Source organism: Diceros bicornis, chromosome 17, assembly GCF_020826845.1.
Source record: "Diceros bicornis minor isolate mBicDic1 chromosome 17, mDicBic1.mat.cur, whole genome shotgun sequence".
Classification (NCBI taxonomy): Eukaryota; Metazoa; Chordata; class Mammalia; order Perissodactyla; family Rhinocerotidae; genus Diceros; species Diceros bicornis.
The window spans coordinates 20305454-20326660 of record NC_080756.1 but is presented as its reverse complement, the minus strand read 5'-3'; the positions used below and the strand labels follow the sequence as shown (position 1 = coordinate 20326660).

Genomic DNA, 21207 nt, shown 5'->3' with positions numbered 1-21207 from the left:
GCGCCCGAGCGGGCTACGGGGCGGGGCGAGCAGCTCGAGCCCCGGCGAGGTCGGTGTGGATCCGCTGGCGCTCCGGCCCCCAGCCGCGGCTGCGATTCCCAGCCCGCCGCCCTGCCGAGGGGGGAAGCGGTGAAAGGGGCGGTGGGGGCGGGGCGGCGTCCGGCTCCGGGCGAGCTGGGGGAGGAGCGCGGCGGCGACGGCGGCGGCTCCAGAAGAGGAGGAGAAGGAGGCGGAGGATCTCCTTTCCTTTTCCCAGATCCCAGAGCGTCCGGGACGTAGAGCCCGGAACTGGGGGGACGCGGCGACTGCGGGGGCCCGGGGTAGGTGAGGCTGAGGTGCTGGGTGGAGGGGTTGGTGGGGGATAAAGAGGGGCACAGACGTGCAGGGAGCGGGCTTGAGGGAGGGCACAGGAGGAGGGGGCATTGGTTGGGGGTTGGGGTACAGAGAGTAGGGGGACGTGAGCCCTTTGGGACCTGGTGTGCCCAGATGGTGAAAGGTTTCTGGGGTCAGTGGGGCGGGCCGAAGCACACGGGTCCGAGTTGGGGTGTTTCCAGAGGCATAGGCCGGGGAAACAATGGAGTGAGGGGGGGACTCGGGTGTGAGCGTGTGTGGGGTATTGGATTTTAAGAAACAACGAGAGACTGAAAAGAATGAAAGAATGGGTCATTTGGGATGAGAAGTACAATGAATTGGGAATGGTTTGGGGATGCATAAGGTCACCTGCGTGGGTGTCCGAGGTCCTTAGGATTTGGGGGCAAAGTGGGGTTTGAAAATAAAAGAAAGGCGTTCTTGGAATGGAGGGGGAAAACGGAACGGAAAATAAGGCAAAGAGGGGCAGAGAAGTAAAATAGGTGTGGTTTGGGCTTGAATTAAAGCAGAAGGGGTAGATCCAGTTACAGAGTATAGGGTAGGTGGAGTAGAGTGGCATCTTTCTCCTAATTCACCCAGGATGATTGGGTTCTTTTAGAAGGTGAATCTTTCTCAGGCTTGTCCCTCTGCTGAAGAGTGCAAGCCGCTGTTTTAATAATTTGGTTATCATTTATGCAGTCCATTAAAGCATTCCAGTAATATTTATTTCTCTTCTTTTCAGCAGGTTACTTTATGTAATTTACCTGTGGTTAATGAAGCAGGAGAGGACAGATCACCAAAATAGGCATCTTGCTTTGAGTTAGGTCAGTGATAATGCCAAGTTCATGGTGTTTGGGGGAGAACCAAGGGTTTGTTTTCATTTAGACCAAAAGGTGATGAATAGCCTTGATAAAATCGAAGTTATCTGTACTTTGTTAGAATTGCAGTTTCTCACTGAGAAATGTTCATGTACCATCTGCTACTGGTTTTATGCTCGTGGGAGAGAGTTTGGGTTCTGCCTCAAGAGATTCTTGATGCTGATTTCAAATTACCAGGCTGTCTGTCTCATACGTTCTAGTTTGAATTAAGGTGATTTGAAAATATTGTGGGAAAGTATTTCTGGGGTTATGATCTTTACATTTCTTTGATACTTGGATTTTGAATGGTACTGGATACAAGACTGCTGATTTTGAAATTGTAGTTACCTTTATATGTTCATAAATAGTGTATGTTAAGCTTTTTTTTAGTAAAAAAGCATTGTTTTGCTGACTCATCTAAGATTTCTGGGAACTCATCAGTTTGTATTTCTCAGCTAGGTCTCATAGTAGCATTAGGCTACTTTATAAAGGTCCGGAAATAATGATCTAAATTGTCACTTTTCTTATACGTCATAAAAACTGAACAAAGCAAGAAGTGAGTGCAGTGTCCTCATTAGTGATAATGTGGCTCTTTATTGACCTCTTCCAGTGGGCTAGGCCAGGTGCCAAGGTGGTTATTCTTGCATTATCTCATTTAATTTAATCCTCACAATTATTTCCTAGTTTATAAATTAAGATGTTAAATAACATACTAAGGTCACAACGCTAGTAAATAAAGCTGAATTCAGACCCAGCTCTGTTGGAAGCCTTCTTTAAATCTTCCCTGCCTGATTGTTCTTCCTGCTCTCTCCCTCCTCCCAATCATGGTTGTAGTACAAGCAGCATGAATTGGTTGAAACTTGACTGATGTGATAGTAGTGATTTAGCTGAAGATTGGGTTAGTGGGCTACATCTGTAGAGTTTATTGAATGTTTATTGCTCCTGTGATTTAATAAATCTTCTGAGGTCTTGATAATAGGGCTAAAACGTCTTCTTGCTAAGGGTTTGTCCTGTGAGCACACTTAATTTTCTGTTTAGTCTAGTGTACTGCTGAAGTACTGTGCATACGTGGCACTCTTCCTTGTAGAAGTCAGGAAAGCCAGTTGTAGAGCCAAAACCAATTAACTCTGGAAAACAATCAAACACTGCTGAGTACTCAAGTGCCCTCCAAGCACCTGTTGAGTCCACAGTTGGTTCTGGCATTATCTCTAAATATAGACAGGATCCTCTTAGAGACCAGGAGTGAAACAACTTGAACTGCAAGAAACAGCTGGGGCCTGAGGGAGGAGCCATAGGTAATTGCCCAAAACATCAGCATAGCCCTTGGAGGCTGATCCAGGAGTAGCGAAGGGCTGCAGACACTAGTGAATGACAGAAGAGGAGGGAATTTTTATTTGTTGAGCATTTATGTAGTCTAGGCACTGACTTCAGTGTGTTTTATATGTATTACCTTATGAGATCTTCAAACAACCCTTACAAGGTAGTTGTAAGCGTTATCCTTATTTTTCAGATGAGGCTCAGAAAGATTAAGTAACTTGTACAAAGTCACTTAATAAAGGCAGTGGAGGAAGTTTATATATACTATTATTATTATTATTTTTTTTTATTGCTGCTTGCAGTTTCCCATTGTAGAGCCACCATATTAAAGTTGGGAACTTAAAGTTACTCTTTAGGATCCGCTGTGCTTCTTTGTTAGAAAGAAGTAAAACTGATTATTTCAATCTTGCTGCTTCCATTGGAGACTGGAAGGAAAAGCTTGTTTTTTTTTCTGATTTAATTGTTGGAAGGGGAGTCTATTCATTATTTAGCAAAGACCTCCGGTAGGATATAGTTCAGTGTCCTCAGTTGCTTGGTATATATCTGTAGCAACATGAAAATGGCGTGTCCATCTCTCCAGTTCTAAGGTCTTGACTTTCAGGTAAGTCACCGAGGCTCTGGAGGATGGCAGTGAAGCATGCTTGTTACAGACTCTTACCACTTTTCTTGATAAGTTTTTCCCACAGAGGTTTGACCATCATTCTTGCTTGGTTACTTTAAAAAAAAATTGTGGTAAAATATATATAATGTAAAATTGACCATTTAAACCATTTTTAAGTGTACAGTTCAGTGGCATTAAGTACATTCACACTGAGTGCAACCATCACCACCATCCGTTTCCAGAACATTTTTATCTTCCCAAACTGAAACTCTGTACCTATTAAATAGCTCTGCATTCCTTTCTTCCCCCAGACCCTGGCAACCACCATTCCACTTTCTGTCTCTATGAATATGACTACTTCTAGGTACCTCTTGTAAGTGAAATCATAGTATTTGTCCATTTGTATCTGGCTTATTTCACTTAGCACTGTGTCTTCAAGGTTCATCAGTGTTTTAGCCTATGTCAGAATTTCATTCTTTTTTAGGACTGAATAATATTCCGTGTATGTGTATAGCACATTTTGTTTATCCATTCATCTGCCGGTGGACACTTGGATTGTTTCCACCTTTTTGGCTATTACATATAATGCTGCTGTGAACATTGGCGTACAGATATCTGAGTCCTTGCTTTCAATCCTTTTGGGTATATACACAGAAGTGGGATTTCTAGGTAATTTGGTAATTCTATGTTTAATTTTTTGAGGAAGCTTCGTTACTGTTTTTTTTTTTTTTTTTGGCTGGGAAAGATTTGCTCTGAGCTAACATCTGTTGCCATTCTTCCTCTCTTTGTTTTTTCTCCCCAAAGTCCCAGTACATAGTTGTATGTTTTAGTTGTAAGCCCTTCTAGTTCTTCTATGTGAGCTGCCGCCGCAGCATGGCTACTAACAGACAAGTGGTGTTGTTCCACGCCTGGGAGCTGAACCTGGGCCGTCGAAGCGGAGTGCACAGGACTTGTAACCACTAGGCCATCAGGGCTGGCTCGGAAGCTTGGTTACTTTTAAGTGGTGATTTTATTATGTGTTCACCTGAAGATAGCACTTGACCTTATGTTTGAGGGATGATGTTTCCTCTACTGAATTTTTCTGTCTTTTTCCACGACACTTGTCCTGGAAATGATTAAAGAGGAAATGATTTACCCAGTTTTCATGGCTCTCTTTTAGCTTCTCCTTACTTATATTTATGTATCATGACATCTGGCAAGCACATTAAAATACATTTCAACTTAGCAATAAAAGTAGTTTTGAAAATCTTTTAGTTCAGCTGATGAAGAAAATTAGAATTTCTGTTCTAAAGTATGACATGTATTCAATGTGGAAGGAACCATTTGTTATATACAGATCTTTCCAGTCATACCTGTGAATGTGGATACTCATCTTAAGAGCATTGTCTGTATGTGTATTTGAAAAATGTCAATAATGTAGAGCATTTTCAGTTCACTTTGCTGCCTTTGATTGAGATTCAGGGTACTTTTTTCATTTAAAAAGGTTTTACATGTGTGAGCTGCTGGTTACTGCTTACCTGCTGTATCCCTTCTTTATTAATTGAAAAAAGTTTGAGTGCCTACTATATGTTTTAAATATTTCAAGAAGGTAGCTGTAATACAGGAAGTAAAATTGGCTGAAGTCATTTGTTTGACTCCATTTTCTCCCTCTCTTCGTATATATGTATGTGAGAGAGAGTTGTCACATAGTACCAAATATAATAGATTGAAATAGCTGCAGAGCAACAGCGAACTCTCTCTTAGGATGGGTCTAACCTCCCATTTCATTTTTTTCAAGTGTCACAAGGAGGTTAATTATTCCTGCGTCTTGCTTCTTGAGATTATTGGGTTACAAAGGGACTTCAGGCTCACTGCCATTTCCTGGGAGCCTCACAGGAGACTTTGTGAGCCCACACTTACCTTGGAGGTGGTCTGTTGGTTCTGAAATATTTCTAAAGATTTGAAGTTTGTAAACATTTTATCTTTAGGTTTATACTTTAGGATTGGCCAGAGGCCAGCATTTATTCTGCATGTTCACATCTACCATGGTGGCCTATAAGGGTGGGTTCCTGAAATATACATCATCTTCTACAGATAGCAGCCCCAGGCTCTTAAAACATTCTGCAAGGTTTGAAGTTATAACTGTTGGCTTAAAGGCAACTTCTGCAGTCATTGTCCCATGACTAATTTGTGGTTAGGGGTTACATAGGGATTCTTCCTAGTTCAAACCCTAAATAACAACCTTGGATTGCTGGTAAGAAGAAGGATTTTTACATTACTCAATTAGAAAAATGACATGATTACTAGTTGTGGAGGTTGTGCCTTCTTTAGAATTGGCTAAAGAGTTTTGAGCCTGAAGAGAAGGAAGTTTGTGATGAGGCCGTTTTATGGTTGTAGATGAGTCATGATAGATAAGTGAAGATGTCTTTTGTACCTGAAGGTGCTGCCAATGATGTTGCTTCGTATTGACCTGTATATGACTGAAAAGACCAATTTGTAAAACCCCTATTCTTTCCTCTGTTGAGTGCATGTGATCTGCCCAGTAGTAAATGATTTGCTGTTGTTTTAAGGCTACCATTAATAGTAAAGCAATACGTTTCTTTAAATTATCCGCTTGGTGTCTGATTACACATGTCAATGTGATCAGCCCACTGCTGGCTCTTCCTGGTTATCTTTTACTGTTACATTGATTCAAAATGTGCATTAGTGTGTGGTGGAAGTCACTCTTCTGCATAGTTTGGTTATCTTTTTATGTCTTTACAGTAAATTGCCTTCATAGCCTCCCTGCATATCCTGCACAAGCCCTCAGTACAAGGATTTCATCATAAGAAGCTCCCTCACATTTGATGAAAACAGTGAAACTCGTCTGTAACTAAGACGGAATGACAGGAAGCTAAAGTATTCTACCTGAATGGTAGGTGGTACAGAACCACTACAGACTTAAGTCAGCCATTTAGCTTAGATGCAGACTTATTTGTTATATCTTACTAGTCAGTACACACTAGCTTTCTTGAGATGGTTGTCTAATTCCTTGTTAAGTTGACAGTGCTTTAAACAAGGCTTAGTTGGGTAATTTTCATCTCTGTCACTCTCAAAGGTTATATTTTATGTCGGTCTTTTATTCTTTTTTTTTGTGAGGAAGATCAGCCCTGAGCTAACATCCATGTCAGTCCTCCTCTTTTTGCTGAGGAAGACTGGCCCTGAGCTAACATCCATGCTGATCTTCCTCCACTTTATGCGGGACACTGCCACAGCATGGCCTGACAAGCGGTGCGTCGGTGCACGTCTGGGGTCGAACCTGGGCTGCCAGCAGTGGAGCACGAGCACTTAACTGCTACACCATGGGGCCGGCCCCTTATGTCGGTCTTTTAAAAGTTGATTTTTGACATTTAGCATTTGTCTGCCTGCCCATAATGTTATGATGATCCCATAAGTTAGACTACAGGGTGTTATTATGTGATGTTATTGTAATTTGGGAGCACAGGAAACAATGCAACAGCAATGATTACTAAATTTGTGTTTGGGCATCTAACCAGATGAAGTAGAAAAAGCTCCTGAAAAAGGGAGGATATTTCATAACTTCATCCTAATTACTTGTTACCTAAAATCTTAACATTTAACTAAGTTTAAGTAGAATTATATTCAATTTTTACCTGAGTACATTTTTTCTTTTCATGTCATAATAGTTGATAACATTGTGAGATTCCAGTTGAACATTATTATTTGTCAGTCACCGCTTCACCCCTTTTGCCCACCCCCCAACTCCCTTCCCCCTGGTGACCACCAAACTGTTCTGTCTGTGTGTTAGTTTATATTCCACATATCAGAGAGGTCATACAGTGTTTGTCTTTCTCTGTCTGGCTTATTTCACTTAACATAGTACCCTCCAGGTCCATCTGTGTTGTTGCAAATGTGACAATTTTGTCTTTTTTTTTATGGCTGAGTAGTATTCCATTGTATATATATATACCACATCTTCTTTATTCAATCATCTGTTGACGGACACTTGGGTTGCTTCCATGTCTTGGCTATAGTGAATAATGCGGCAAGGAACATAGGCGTGCATAAGCCTCTTTGGATTGTTGATTTCAAGTTCTTTGGATAAATACCCAGAAGTGGGATAGCTGGATTGTAAGATATTTCTATTTTTAATTTTTTGAGGAATCTCCATACTGTTTTCCATAGAGGCAGCACTAGTTTGCATTCCCACCAGCAGTGAATGAGGGTTTCCTTTTCTCCACATCCTCTCCAACATTTGTGATTTTTTGTCTTGGTGATTATAGCCATTGCATGAGTACACTTTTGATTGGGCAGTAAAGCTGAGAACACACCATCCTTTCACACTCTACTGGCTAATCATTTCCATTGTGAAATAGCCCCAGGTATGTTATTAAACTTCTTGGCAGCTGAACTTTTTGATGCCTGAAATCTGAATCTACTGAGTGGTATTAATTATGATCAGGCTAATACTGATAGTATATTTATAATATTTCCATGTTGTACTGTTTTTCTTCTAATTTCTTATTAAAATAGGGAAGCTATATAACATGTTAGTTAAGAGCAGAAACCTGTTAGTTGTATCGTGTAGGAGTTGCTAATAAGTTGGATTATAGATAGTGGGGCATAAAATTAATTGTTGAGGAGAGGGACTCTGAAGGTCATACATTCTATCAGCATTAAAAAAAAAAAAAGAGCACAAATCTGGTGCACAAATCTGGCTTTGAATCTCTGCTCCTCTACCTACTCCCTCTGTGGACTTCGTCAAGTCATTTAATTTCTTTGAGACTGTTTCTGAATCTGCAAAATTGGTGCAGTAGTAATCCCTACCACAGAGTTGTCATGACTGTTGAATTTTTTTTTTGAGGTGAAATTCATATAACAAAATTAACCGTTTTAAAGTATACAGTTCGGTGGTATTTAGTACATTCACAGTGTTGTACAACCATCACTCTATCTAGTTCCAGAACTTTTGCATCACCCCCAAAGGAGACCCGGTACCCATTAAGCAGTCACTCCTCATTCTCCCCTCCACCTATCTCTTGGTAACCATCAATCTGCTTTCTGTCTGTACAGATTTACCTATTCTGGATATTTCAAATAAATGGAATCATATAATACGATTTATTTTTTTAAAGATTTTATTTATTTATTTTTCCCCCCCAAAGCCCCAGTAGATAGTTGTATGTCATAGCTGCACATCCTTCTAGTTGCTGTATGTGAGACGTGGCCTCAGCATGGCTGGAGAAGTGGTGCGTCGGTGCGCGCCCGGGATCCGAACCCGGGCCGCCAGCAGTGGAGCACGCGCACTTAACCGCTAAGCCACGGGGCCGGCCCTGTATCAGTACTTTATTCCTTTTTATAGCTGAATACTATTCCATTGTATGGATATGTCACATTTTGTTTATCCATTTATCTGTTGATAGACAGTTGTGTCATTTCCACTTTTTGCCTATTGTGAATAATGCTGCCATGAACATTCATGGACTAGTATTTGTTTGAATACCTGTTTCCGTTTTTTTGCGTGTGTACTTGAGAATAGAATTGCTGGGTGGTATAATATTTCTACATTTAACTTTTTAAGGAACTGCCATACTATTTTCCACAGCAGCTGCAGTATTTTACATTCCCACAGCAGTGTTCGAAGGTTCCAGTTTCTCTGCATGCTTGCCAACACTTGTTATTTTCCTTTTTTATTGATTCTAACCATCTTAGTAGGTGTGAAGTAGTGTCTCATTGTGAATTTGATTTGCATTTCCATAGTGACTAGTGACGTTGAGCATCTTTTCATGCACTTGTTGGTCATTTGTGTATCTTCTTTGGAGAAATGTCTGTTTAAATTCTTTGTCCATTTTTTTAAGCAGATTGTCTTTTTGTTGAGTTATGACCACTGAGTTTTAATGGCTATAAAACAGTTAGCTCAGTGAGTGCACATAGTATACACTCAATAAATATTAATAATATGGTTATAATTATTTTTGCTACGTGTGACTAATTGAATTAGAAGGAAACTTTGCCTAGCTTTTCCAAGTAGGAGAGGCAACAAAGCCTATTGTTTGTTGTCAATAAAAGTTTGACTATGTCATTGTTGATACTTTGCTTTTAATTGATGTCCCCAAATCAAGAAATTAGAAACACACATGCAAAAATCAGTTTATCTTTGGCAGAAATCAATATATCACCAATGTTTAACCCATTCCTAAGAACTACAGAGCAGTAGTGTCGTCTATTTATAGCTGAGATTTAGATCATCTTTCTTCGTTCTACCCTGTTATGAGACATTTGTTATAAATGCCACAATCAAAATTTTTTGAAAACTGGGTCAGGGAAGCATACTGTTTATATTCACTGGTATGTGGTTGATGTATTATCAGTGTTTTTATGCTTATTGCAACTTGGCTTTATGGGCTGGTCAAAGAAGACAAATGAGAATAGGAGACCAAAGTATTTATTAATTTAGAATCTTTCTAGTCAGGATTGTACTGTCTTGAACTGAACATTTCTACCAGGTTTACAGGTAGACATGTTCATTTCATTATGTCGTGATTTGGAATGGGGCAGTAGCTTTAAGCAGAACATACAGAAAACTGTATGCAAGTCTAAATTTGATTATTTTCTTGAAAGAGGCAGCAAAGGGAAGTGCATGCTTTCAGGAGTTGGTGATTATTCCAATCTCTGCTGAAGGCCCTCTCTGCCTGTACTCCCAAGCTTTCTTCTATACACCTCAGCTCTGAGCCCTCCTATCTTTTGTGATGCCTCTGTGCCTTTCCCACTCCATAAACTCTGCCTGGAATGCCTTCTAAGTCTGTTGGTGACTGGCCTGCCTGAAGTCTCTCGGGCAGACCAAACACTCCTTTTGGGGTTTTAAATCTATTCCATACTTTCATAATAGCACTTATCATAGTGTACTTTTAAAAATGTGCATTAAATTTTTTTAAAGCAGTGCATACACATGGTAAACAAAATTGAGCTGTACAGAAGTGAATGGTGAAAACAGTTTCCCCAGTTCTCTTCCCCAAAGGCAATCACTGATAGTACTTTCTCTTATATATCTTTCCAGAGTTATTCCTTGCTGATAGAAGAATTTTTGTAGTGTATGAAATGCTTATTTTTTTCCTCATTTTTTATTGCGAAGTAGTTTATAAATATTGAAAAAATTCAAGCATTATAGAAATATATAGAGCAAAAAGTGAAAGTTCCCCTTTACCTTGATCCTTAACCCTTGTCCTTCCCAAATAACACTCCTCCTCAATGACATTCCTCTCTCCACGGATAATCCTATTATAAGCCCAGTTTGTACCCTTTCAGATTATTTCACTTACATTTACATACTTATATAAAAAATATTTTTGTATGTATTGTTGTCTTTATATATAATTCTGTAACTTCCTCTTAATATGTCTTGGGGATTTTTTCATATCAGTATATAGAGATCCATTTTATCCTTTTAACCTCTGCATGGTGTTCTTCATTCTATAATATACCGTTTAACCATTTCCCAATTGAATGATGTATATATATCCATTGTAGTTTCTAACAGTGTTTCAGTGAACACTTTTTTATATGCTTCCTGTTGGACATATGTGAGTGTTTCTTTAGGTTGCTAGAAGAGAATTTCTGGGTGAGAGGGTATATTCTAAAAATTTTGGTGAATACTGCCAAATAGCTTTTTTTTTATTTTGAAATAATTTTAAATTTGCAGAAGAGTAAAGATAGTAGAGGGAGCTCCCATATACTCTTTCCCCACTTCCCCTAATGTTAACATCTTTCATAACCTTAGTACATTTATCAAAGCTAAGAAATTAATGTTGGTATGACAGTATTAAACTATAGACCTTATTTGGATTTCTTATTTTTTCACTAATGTCCTAAAAAGTTCTGGGATCCAGAATCCCACATTGCAATTAGCCATCATGTCTCTTTAATGCCCTCCTATCTGTGACAGTTTCTCAGTTTTACCTTGTCTTTTTCACTACCTTGATACTTTTCAAGAGTACTAGTCAGGTATTTTGTAGGACATCCCTTAATATAGGTTTGTCTGATATTTTCTCATGATCAGACAGAGGTTATGGATTTTTGGGAAGAATACCACAGAGATGATATGTTCTTCTCGTCGCATCGTGTCAGGGGATAGGGGATATCAACATGTCTTATTACTGGTAATGTTAGTTAACCTTGATGGCTTGATTAAGGTGGTGTCTGCCAGGTTTCTTCACTAAAATTTCCGCTTTTCTGTTTCCATACTCTTTTTGTTAAAAGCGAGTTTCTAAGTCCAGCCCACACTCATGGGGAGGGGAATTAAGTTCCACCTCCTAGCGGGAGAAGTATCAAAGAATTTGGAAAAATGTTTAAACCTCCATAATAATAAATAAATATTTTAGGGAGATACTTTGCGACTATGCAAATATACTGTTTCTCTTTAAAAGTTCCACCTGTGGAGAGTGACATTAGCATCATGGCAGTGTGAGATGCTCCCTTTGTCTCTCCTCTTTAATCTACAACTAGTAAAACATCCATAACTCAGCAAAGGTTCATCTGTTCAATACACCAGGATGCCAGAGAGATCCACACATCTGCACAGCTGAAGGTGGGTGGATTGGAATACACAGAGGAGGCGGAACTAGGGGAACAGCAGGAGTGGTGCCTGTGATCCTGGCCCCCTGGCTGCAGCGGCTGAGCCTGCAGCCCCAGGGAACCTGGTAGCAGCAGTGGAGGCAGTGACACAACTCTGGTTTCCTGGCTACAGCAGCACCCGGTGGCCAGAGGGAACTAGGCAGCAGCAGTGGTGGGCCCTGCAACCCTGGTACCCCCAGCTGCAGCAGCACCTGTGACCCTGGCTCCCCCCACCCTTCCCCTCTCCCTGCCGTGGCAGCAGTGCCTGATTCAGGTGACCCTGGATGTGGCAGAGCTGCCCACCATCCCGGTGCCCCTAGTGGGGATGCCAATGACTACAGCGACACCAGGAGCAGCAAGGTACCAGCAACCCTGGAGACACAAGCAGTGACCAGGAGGGCTCCGGCAACACTTCTGGCAGAGGTAGTAGAAGGTGGAAAGTGGCGATTCTCAAATATAGCCAGAGGCAGCTCAGGTAAGAGAAACCAGAAACTTGTGCTATAGTACCATATACTGAAAAACAAAAGAAAGGCCTCTAATTACCAACCTGTTGAATTGTTAGACTCAAATTAAACAAAGCTTGACCTAAATAAGAAAGGTGTTGACTACTTCAAATGCGCTGGCAGAGGAACAATTCAGCAAGCACCATGAAAAACCATGGTAACACAGTATCACCAAAAGAAAATGACAATTCTCCAGAAACCAAACTTAAAGTCATGGAAGATTGTGATCTGATAGAGAATTCAAAATAGCTGTCATGAAGAAAGTCAATGAGCTATAAGAAAACTCAGAAAGGCAGTTCAGTGAGTTCAGGAATAAAATTGATGAACAGAAGGAGTACTTCACCAAAGAGATTGAAACTAGAAAAGAACCAAACAAATTCTGGAGTTGAAGAACTCAATAAGTGGGATGAAGAATGCAGTAGAAAGCATTAGAAATAGAGCAGACTGTATGGAAGAGAGAATTCGTGACATCGAAGATAGAAATCTAGAAATGGTTCAGGTAGAAGAGGAGAGGGAACTAAGATTTTAAAAAGAAAAAGAAAAACTCTGAGAACTATGCAACTCCAATAGAAAAGGTAACATAAAGATAATGGGTATCCCAGAAGGAGAAGAGAGGGAGAAGGGAGCAGAGAGCTTATTTAAATAAATAATAGCTGAGAACTTCCCAAATCTGGGGAAGGAACTGGATATACAAATCCACAAAGCTAATAGAACACCTAATTATCTCAACACAAAAAGACCTTCTCCAAGACACATTATATTAAAATCGTCAAAAGTCAATGATAAAAAATTTTAAAGGCAACCAGGGGAAAAAGGACAGTAACTTATGAAAGAACTCCCATTAGGCTATCAGCAGATTTCTCAGCAGAAACTCTACAGGTCAAGAGAGAGTGGAATGACATACTCAAAATATTAAAAGATAAAAACTGTCAGCCAAGAATACCCAGCAAAGTTATCCTTCAGATTTGAAGGAGAAATAAAGGCTTTCCCAGACAAACAAAAGTGAGGGAGTTCATCACCATTAGACCTGCCTCACAAGAAATGTTGAGAGGAACTCTTCTACCTGAAACAAAAAGGCAAAAGTACTTGAAACTTTGAGTAAGGTGATAAATAGGATCAGAAAATTGCAACTCTGTATCAGAATAGGTTGTTAAACACTTAATTTTGGCATAAAGGGTAAAGGGAAAACATTAAAAACTGTAGCTACTTCAATTTGGTAATGATCCCACAACATAAAAAGGGATAATATATGACAACAAAAACAAAAGGGGAAAAGGAAAAGGATGAAACCTGTATAGGCAAATGAAGATAAGATGCTTTCAGCAGAAAAAGGACTATTTTATCTATGAGATGTTTTGTACAAACCTCATGGTAACCACAAAACAAAAATCTAGAGAGAGATATGAAACATAAAAAAAGAGGAAACTGAAAAACACAGCACAGAAAACCACTGAACTGAAATGGCAAACAGAAACACAAGGAAAAAGAAACAATGGAGATATAGAACAACCAGAAAACAAAAGATAAAATGGCAGTACTAAGTCCTTATATATCAATAATCACCCTAAATGTAAATGGATTGAATTCACCAATCAAAAGACGCAGAGTGGCTGGATGGATTAAAAAAGAAGACCTAACTATATGCTGCATCCAGGAGACTTAGCTCTAAAGACAAACATAGGCTCAAAGTGAAGGGATGGAAGATGATACTTGAATCAAATGGCAACCAAAAGAAAGCAGGTGTAGCCATAGTCATATCAGACAAAATAGACTTTAAGCCAAAAAAAGGTAACAAGAGACAAAGATGGATGTTATATAATGATAGAGGAGACAATCCATCAAGAAGACGTAACATTTACTAATACATATGCACCTAACATAGGAATGGTAAAATACATAAAGCAATTATTAACAAACCTAAAGGGAGAAATTCACAGCAACAGAAAAATAGTAGGGGACTTTAACATCCCGCTTACATCAGTGAATGGATTATCCAGACAGAAAATCAATAAGGAAACATTGGCCTTAAATGTAAAATTAGAGCAGATGGACTTAATAGATATATGCAGAACGTTCCATCCAAAAGCAGCAGAGTACACATTCTTCTCAAGTGCACATGGAACATTCTCAGAGACCATATGTTGGGACACAAAACAAGGCTCAATAAATTTAAGAAGATTGAAGTCATGTCAACATCTTTTCCAACCATGATAGTGTGAAAATAGAAATCAACTACAAGAAGAAAGCTGGAAAAATCACAAATATGTGGAGACTAAATGACGTGCTACTGAATATTTATTGGGTCAATGAAGAAATCAAAAGAGAGGGCCAGCCCCATAGCTTAGCGGTTAAGTGCGCACACTCTGCTACTGGCGGCCTGGGTTCGTGTCCCGGGCGCGCACCAATGCACCGCTTCTCCAGCCATGCTGAGGCCGCGTCCCATGTACAGCAACTAGAAGGATGTGCAACTATGACATACAACTATCTACTGGGGCTTTGGGGAAAAAAAAGGAGGAGGATTGGCAATAGATGTTAGCTCAGAGCCAGTCTTCCTCAGCAAAAAGAGGAGGATTAGCATGGATGTTAGCTCAGGGCTGATCTTCCTCACACACACACAAAAAAGAAATCAAAGGAGAAACAAAAAATACCTGAAGACAATTGATAATGAAAATACGACATAGCAAAATCTATGGGATGCAGCAAAAGTGGTACTAAGAGGGAAGTTTACAGCAATAGAGGCCTACCTCAAGAAACAAGAAAACTCTCAAATAATCTAACCTTACACCTAAAGGAACTAGAAAAAGAACAAATGAAGCCCAAAGTTAGTAGAAGGAAGGAAATAAAAATCAGAGTGGAAATAAATGAAATAGAGACTAAAAGTCAATAGAAAAGATTAACGAAACTAAAAGTTGGTTCTCTGAAAAGATAAACAAGATTGACAAACCTTTAGCTAGACTCAACTAAGAAAAAAAGAGAGAAGGCTCAAATAAAATGAGAAACAAAAGAAGTTAAAACGGGTACCACAGAAATACAAAGGATTATAAGAGGCTACTATGAACAGCTATACACCAACAAATTGGACAATCTAGAAGAAATGGATAAATTCTTAGAATTATACAACCTTCCAAGACTGAATCATGAAGAAACAAAATCAGAATAGACTGATCACTAATAAGGAGATTGAAATAGGAATCAAAAACGTTCCAAAAAAACAAAAGTCTAGGACCAGACCGCTTCACTGGTGAATTCATCCAAACATTCAAAAAAAATTTAATACTTCTCCTCAAATTCTTCCAAAAAATTGAAGAGGATGGAGTGCTTCCTAACTCATTCTGTAAGGCCAACATTAACCTGATAACCAAAACCAGACAAGGACAACACAGAAAAAGAAAATTACATGCCAATATCTCTGATGAACATAGGTGCAAAAATTCTCAACAAAATATTAGCATATCAAATACTACAATACATTAATAGGACCATACACCATGGTTAAGTGGGATTCATTTCAGAGATGTGAGGATGGTTCAACATCTGCAAATCAGCATGGTAAACCACATTAACAAAATGCAGGATAAGTATCCTATGATCATCTCAATAGATGCAGAAAAAGCATTTGACAAGATTCAAGATCCATTTAAGATAAAAACTCTCAATAAAATGGGTATAGAAGGAATGTACTTCAGCATAATCAAGAGCATATATGACGGGCCGGTCCCGTGGCTTAGCAGTTAAGTGCGCGCGCTCCACTGCTGGCGGCCCGGGTTTGATCCCAGGCGCACACCGATGCACTGCTTCTCCGGCCAGTCTGAGGCCGTGTCCTGCATGCAGCAACTAGAAAGATGTGCAGCTATGACATACAACTATCTACTGGGGCTTTGGGGGAAAAAATAAATAAATAAAATTATTAAAAAAAAAAAAAAAACATATATGACAAACCCACAGCTAAGATCATACTGAATGGTGAAAAACCAAAAGCTATCTCCCTAAGATCAGGAACAAGACAAGGATGCCCACTCTCACCACTCTTATTCGACATAGTATTGGCCATCCTAGCCCCAGCAGTTAGGCAAGAAAAAGCAATAAAAGGCATCCAAATTGGGAAGGAAGAAGTAAAAACTGTCACTATTTGTGAATGATATGATTTTATATCTAGAAAACCCTAAAGACCACCAAAAAAACTATTAGATAATAATAAACAAACAAAGTTGCAGGTTACAAAATCAGTATGCAAAAATCTGTTGCTGTTTCTATATACTAACAAAAAACTAGCAGAAAGAGAAATTAAGAAAATCCCATTTACAGTTGCAACAAAAAGAATAAAATACCTAGGAATAAATTGAACCAAGGTGAAAGACTTGTACACTGAAAACTATAAGATGTTGAAAGAAATTGAAGAAGACACAAATAAACGGAAAGATATTCTATGCTCATGGGCTGGAAGAATTAACATTGTTAAAATGTCCGTATTACCTAAAGCAATCTACAGATTCAGTGCAATCCTTATCAAAATCCCAATGACACTTTTCACAGAAATAGAACAAAAAAATCCTAAAATTTGTATGGAACCACAAGAGACTCCGAATAGCTAAAGCGATCCTGAGAAAAAAGAACAAAGCTGGAGGTATCACACTCCCTGATTTCAAATTTTACTACAAACCTATAGTAATCAAAACAGCATGGTTTTGGCAGAAAAACAGACACACAAATCAATGGTACAGAATTGAGAGCCCAGAAATAAACCCATACATATATGGACATCTAATTCTGATAAAGGAGCCAAGAACATATAATGGAGAAAGAAAAATTTGTTCAATAAATCGTATTGGGAAAACTGGACCACTATCTTACACCATACACAAAAATTAACTCAAAATGGATTAACGACTTAAATGTAAGACCTGAAACCAATAAAACTCCTAGAAGAAAAAAACATAGGCAGTATGCTCTTTGACATTGGTCTTAGCAGTATCTTTTTGGATATGTCTCCTCAGGCAAGGGAAACAAAAGCAAAAATAAACATAAGGGACTATATCAAACTAAAAAGCTTCTACACAGCAAAGGAAACCATCAACAAAATGAAAAGACATCCAACCGAATGGGAGAAGATATTTGCAAATCACATATCTAATAAGGGGTTAATATTCCAAAATATATAAAGAGCCCATACAACTCAACATGTTGAAAAACAATGCAATTTAAAAAAGAGCAAAGGATCTGAATAGACATTTTTCCAAAGAAGACATACAGATGGCCAACAGACACATGAAAAGATGTTCAGTATCACTAATTATTAGGGAAATGCAAATCAAACCACAATGAGATATCACTTCATGCCCGTTAGAATGGCTATTATCAAAAAGACAAGAAATAACAAGTGTTGGAGAGGATGTGAAGAAAAGGGAACCTTCATCATACTGTTGCTGAGAATGTAAATTGGTGCAGCCACTGTAGAAAACATTATGGAGATTCCTCAAAAATTTAAGAATAGAACTACCATATGATCCATCTATTTCACTTCTGGGTGTTTATCCAAAGAATTTGAGAACACTAATTCAAAAAGATATATGCATCCCTATGATCGTTGCAGCATTATTTACCATATGGAAGCAACCTAAGTCCTCATTGATGGATAGATAAAGAAAATGTGGTATATATATACAATGGAATACTACTCAGCCATAAAAAGATGAAATCTTGCCATTTGTGACAACATGGATTGACCTTGAGGGTACTGTGCTAAGTGAAATAAGTCAGATGGAGAAAGACAAATACCATATGATTTTACTCATATGTGGAATATTAAAAAAAATGAACAAACAAGACAAAATGAAAACACACACACAGATACAGAGAATAGATGGGTGGTTACCAGAGGGGAAGCGGGGTGGGAGAGGGCAAAATGGGTAAAGGGGGTCAATTATATGGTGATGGATGGAAACTAGATTTTGGTGGTGAGCATGCTGTAGTGTATACAGAAGCTGAATTATAATGTTGTACACATGAAACTTATTTATAAACCAAAGTTAGCTCAAAAAAAACAAGTTCCACCTGTTAATTTTATCATTCATCAATGGATCTTGCCTGCAGTAGTTATTACTGTGGAATTCTAAAGCAAATTTTCTGTTTCTCTCATTACTTCTACATTTATTAATTAGAAATTTTCTGTGAAGAGACTTGTACTTTGTCTCCCATTTATTTAATAATTTATTTGTGTCATTATGGACTCATGGATATTTATTTTATTCTTTGGATTATAACATTATTTACTTTGTTGGTCACTAAATTACTTAAAAAAAACTGTCAATTTACACTCCTACCAGTAGTTGTAGATAATGAACTTATACACTTACAAACTTGGCTATTATCTGATGAATTAAAACACTGTTTTATTTTTTCTGATTAAATATGAGGTTGAGTGTGTTTTATATGTTTATTAACTATATTTCTTTCTGAATTATCTTTTTATATGCTTTATCATTTTTTATTTTTTTGCTGAGGAAGATTCGCTCTGAGCTAACAGCTGTGGCCAATCTTCCTCTATTTTGTATGTAGGTCGCCGCCACAGCATGGCTGATGAGTGGTGTAGGTCCACACCGGGGATCTGAACCTGGGCCACTGAAGCACAGCATGCCAAACTTAACCACTACACCACCAGGCCAGCCCCTGCTCATTTTAAACTTGTTTTTTTTGTTGTTGTTTTATAGGAGTTTTTTACACTCTAGATATTAATCCTCTGTTAAATATAATTTTTTTCCTTTTGGGAAGAAAATGTTTTCCTTCTTCCTTTTTTAAATTACAAAAGTAATGTACTTATTATAAAACATGTGAAAAGTGCAAGTCTCCTCAACCTCTCTTCAATCTTATTCTCCATGCATAGTACTGTTCTTATCCCACAGGCTAACAGTTTGGTATTTTTCCTTCCAGAACGTTTTCTCTATAGGTGTAGAAACATACATGTATGTGTTGTGTGTATATGCAAGTGTGTATGCATAATAAAAGCATACATTTTTGATAATGGGATCATAGAACGTTAGTTCTTCAGTTTTGCTTTTATCATAGATTTAGCAGATCTTAGAATCCTAATGTGTTCTAAATGTATGTTTCAGTGTCTTTCACTAGATTATACAGAGTGACAGAGACTTTGTACAGCGACTGTGATTCTTCCTACTCTAAAGGTATTCTTTTTCTGTGTAAATGACACCACTGTCCATCCATTTGCCCATGCCAGAAACATTTCATTTCTTTAACAAGGTTTTATTGAGTGCCTACTGTCTGTCTGACACAGAGGAGTGAACTAAGCAAAAAATCCTTGCCTGCATGCAGCTTATATTCTAGTTGTGGGAGGCAGATATTAAGCAAAGGGATAAAATATTTACTATTTCAGTTAGTGATAACTGGTATTGAAAAAACAAAAACCCAAAACAAAAAACAGGAAAGGAGATAGGGACACTCTGTGAGCATGTGACTCTCTGTGTGTGAGAGAGAGAGAGAGAGAGAGAGAGAGAGATTGAGACTGAAGGGTGGTAAGGGAAGGCATTGCTGAAAAAGTAATATTTGAGCAAAGACTTAAAAGTCATCTTTGGTTCCTTTCTCCTCCTCATACCGCACATCAGATCCATCTGCAATTCTTGTTGATTTCATCTTCAAAATATATCTCAAACCCACCCATCAAAAGTAGGTGGATTTGTGGAGGCAGTAGGAGTTTATGGAAGTTTTCTTCTGATTGTTTTAGTATTCTCAGTGAATTAGGAATGAAATGCTCAGCTGAGAGTGAGGGTGGGGAGGAGGTGGTGGAGGTTTGTGGAGAGAGGAGAAGGTGTGAGATTGTTCAGGAGAGTGGGAGAATGGCTGCAGCAGAGAAATGTATGATTGCCAGGTGGCGTTAAAATCCCTTTGAGGTTTGTGGTCATGAATTTGAAGTGAGATGAGTCAGTATGTTCTTTTTCTCCAGCCAGATTCAGCTGCAAGAGTGTATGTTTGGAGTGGATTTAACTGGAGAGAGGTTTTACCAAGATAGTAGAACAAAACCTGAAAGGGTCAGGGAATAGAGGATATATGCAAGGGAGAGATTATGATAATGTGCTGTGCACTTTAAACCAGGTGAGGAGGGAAGGGAGGACATGATGTGGCTAAGAGATGGTGAAAAGGTGGTAAAATCAATGAACTGAAGGTCCTGGTGGGATCAAAAGATGTTGGGATTTGGGTATGCGAGAGGCGGAGCCATAAAGATAGGTCCTTGTCAGACAGCGGGATACAAAAATTGAGATTGTGGAGGCATTATCATGGGTTGCGAGGGTGAAGGACAAGATCATTGGAGGCAAGGAATTCAGAAAAGTGAGGTAAGAATTCAGAGAGATGAGGTGTTAGAAAGATCATCTATGTGAAATCACTGAGACTTAAGACAGGAGTAGTGTTGTAGAGAGTCACAGTGTTCGGGTTCTCCAGAGGGAAGAAAACCAATAGGATCTCTCTCTTTCTCATCTCTATGTCTGTGTCTTTGTCTATATCTACATCTGCATCTGTACGTCTACATCTATATCTATCTATTTAGAATGAGGTTTATTATAAGGATTGGCTCACACGATTATGGGGGCTGAGAAATCCCACAATCTGCTGTCTATAAGCTGGAGACCCAGGAACATTGATAGCTTAAGTCCCAGTCCAAGGGCAGAAGACTGATAGCTCAGCTCAAGCAGTCAGAGAGAGAGAGAGAAAGAAAGAGAGAGAGAACGAATTCTCCCTTCCTCTGCCTTTTTGTTCTATTCAGGCCCTCAATGGATTGGATGATACCCACCCACATTGGGGAGGGCCATCTGCTTTGCTCGATCTGCCTATTCAAATGCTAATGCTATCCGAAAACACCCTCACAGACACATCCAGATATGATGTTTAGCCTAATATCTGGGCACCTCATGAACCAGTCAAATTGACATATAAAATTAACCATCACAGCCAGGTAATGAGTAATAGAGTTTTCACATGATATTCA

The 21207-nt window shown here is 38.9% G+C and overlaps 1 protein-coding gene across 1 annotated transcript in view; it reads left to right on the top strand.

Annotated features, from left to right (window-relative positions):
* The first annotated feature begins 207 nt into the window (after nt 1–207).
* The window catches only part of SPATS2 (spermatogenesis associated serine rich 2), a 127841-nt gene continuing 106841 nt past the window's right edge, over nt 208–21207 (top strand). Inside the window, 1 exon segment of the mRNA XM_058558333.1 lies at nt 208–320. The gene's annotated coding sequence lies outside the window, so the exon portion shown is untranslated.